Source organism: Cephus cinctus, unplaced genomic scaffold (assembly GCF_000341935.2).
Source record: "Cephus cinctus unplaced genomic scaffold, Ccin1 Ccin1_scaffold0184, whole genome shotgun sequence".
In the NCBI taxonomy this organism is placed as follows: domain Eukaryota; kingdom Metazoa; phylum Arthropoda; class Insecta; order Hymenoptera; family Cephidae; genus Cephus; species Cephus cinctus.
The window spans coordinates 55,658-58,190 of record NW_014332906.1 but is presented as its reverse complement, the minus strand read 5'-3'; the positions used below and the strand labels follow the sequence as shown (position 1 = coordinate 58,190).

The following is a 2,533-nucleotide window of genomic DNA, read 5'->3' as shown; positions in this document are numbered from 1 at the left end:
ATTGGTTCAGCTAGAGAAATTTTTAAGAAAAAGAGCATGGAGTGGTTAAAGAAATTAATTCATTGGTGCTGGGAATTTTGGCGGGGGAACTCCGCATAAGGGTGAAAGAATTGCTGGGTGAGGATTGGATGGGGATGACTTCTTTGTAAATGAATAAGGAATTTTTAGTGGGGTTTTCCAGGAAGGGTCATAGAGTCATAGAGTCAGGAATGTCCGCACATGTGTCACAAAAATAACCTTAATAATGGTCAAGACTATAGACTAAATATATTCTATAAACATCTCACTTTAGGTTCACTTCATTGTCCATAAACCTAGAACCCATATACTAGGTAGCCACTGCCTAGGATCGCTATGTGATAAAAACCAGACCCCACTGTTTAGTCTTCCGATGGTTAGTCATAGACCACGTACGTAGAATCTGATTTTCCACGCGGACGTAACATAAATATCTGCTTATAAGTGAGCTTCTAAAGTAAAACTAATTGATGTACCTACACAGCTAGTCGCATCTGCATTTTCGATAATTTTCTCAATACAATGTGGTCTTTGCTCAATTTGGAAAACATCAACATCAAACCCAACGTCCTTCGATCGTAGCGTGTTCAAAAAAGTTGCGTAAACTCTTTCTCTGTCTACTGACGTCCATCTTACTCCAAAATCTACGATTAGTACTCGCCCCGTCAGCTACTTCGTGTATTTTAGCACCCACATTTTCAAGCAAGGCGATTGCTATCACTATTAGTTTTGCAAGGGCTTCTCCCTTAAGAGGACCGAGGGATGAAAATACAGCTATCAGCTGATTTTAATTATCAACCAACGGATGGAACATGATCACTACACTGAAATTCGCGTTCTCCGTTAAATCAGAAGTTAGTTCTCCATCTTCGCCGAAATCAATCAAATCTTTGTATGAAAGAGTTTTTGAATTGACGTGACGCTTTCCCTCGTTGTAATTTCTTAAAATAACAGAATTCCATGTTCTTGAATCTCGTCTTTTTTTTCGAAGACAACTTGAGAACCTCGACAAATCTTAGTTCGAAACCACAGGTTGTGTCGAGTTTGGAAATATATCTAAAGAAAGGTAGTAGTATAAGTTAAGGAGTTCTGGACGAGGATTCCTGTAACCGACATATACCGACACTTTAGAACCTTTGAAGGTGGGTGTCCGTGCTAAGTTGCCGTCGTGAGCTCTACGATTTCCGGAAGTGAGGTCACCGAGACCCCTATTTTCTAGGAATTTATGGGGGATTCTAGGAATTTTGCGCTCGATTCTAGGAATCACACACGATCGAGAACCTTTTAGAAGCTTCGATGGTTCGTGTCCGTGCTAAGTAGCGAAGGATCGCTCCCAGAGCCAATGGTCCTCTCGCGTGACGTTTTGATGGAGCCCCTTGCCCCCCACCCAATGGGGGCCTTTTAGAAGCTTCTATAAACCCTTCCCATCCCGGTGCAAGTTCGTGCAGGTTTCGGACGGCAGCCCTCAGCCGGTTTGACCTCGAACGTTATCTGTCAAAATTACGAGGTTCATTCCAGGAAACGATGCCCTCCCATGCAGGTTTCGTACAGTAGCCTACTTGACATCGAACGTTATCTCGCAGCCTCCTCATACCACGAAGAAGCTTCGCGAATCCCCCAAACCCCAGTTTCGTGCAGGTCGAAACGGACCTCGCAGAGTCACGCGTCAAGAATGCAATCCCTCAACCTCTGAGGTGTTAAATTAATCGTAAAATATACGTAAGCGTGCGACGCAACTTCGTCGGAGGAGGGCTAAGGTTCATCCGAACGTTCTAGAACGTAAGTCGCTCCGTCTGTAAGATAAATAGACCTTGATATTGATTTCAGGAATTTCTGTAGGCGATTCGATTCCTAGAAATTTTGGGAACCTTCCATACCCATTTTAACCCTTAGAACACAGGAGAGCTTCATATAAAAGGAGGAGCAGAACGTATCTTCATTAGTCTACTGTGACAATCCGATCGATGATAAATAAGAGGAAACAACGTGAGCTCGAGGTTCGAATACAATTACTATTAAGGAATATCGCGGAAGTTAAACAGTTGATTGAAGAGATTGTAAAAATCTCATAATAAATTTGAAGAAACTCCACATTAATTGAACGCAATGGATTTCTCACAAATCAACAAAGTGTGTCGTTTGGAGGAATTTCTTCCAACGAAGAAGCTATCGGAGTTAGAAGTTGAAAGGGAATACAAGATTAGCAGTCTATGAAAGTTCCAAACAAAATATGGAGTAAGATTATTGGTGGACATCGAGAATACTTTTTCAACATTTTTACCGGCAAGGATGTCAAAAGTCGTAAAGGATGACAACGATCTGTTTCAAAACATAGTACGTGCTGCCGAGGAGAATTGACTCCTCATACGCCCTCTCGGTGGGCAGTATAATCAGATAGAATTTCAATGTTTGTAATCATGCTACTAATACTATATACGTGTGTTAAATAAATTGTGACGTACTGGACCACGCAGATTGGCCCAGTGTCTCGCAAGAACATCTATCGCGACGACAA

General features: G+C 42.0%; 1 protein-coding gene across 1 annotated transcript in view; it reads left to right on the top strand.

Moving 5' to 3' along the window:
* Nucleotides 1-1,823: 1,823 nt before the first annotated feature.
* LOC112493899 overlaps nucleotides 1,824-2,533 on the top strand; it is an 8,209-nt gene continuing 7,499 nt past the window's right edge. Inside the window, exon 1 of the mRNA XM_025081830.1 lies at nucleotides 1,824-2,015. The gene's annotated coding sequence lies outside the window, so the exon portion shown is untranslated. The remainder of the gene's footprint in view (nucleotides 2,016-2,533) is intronic.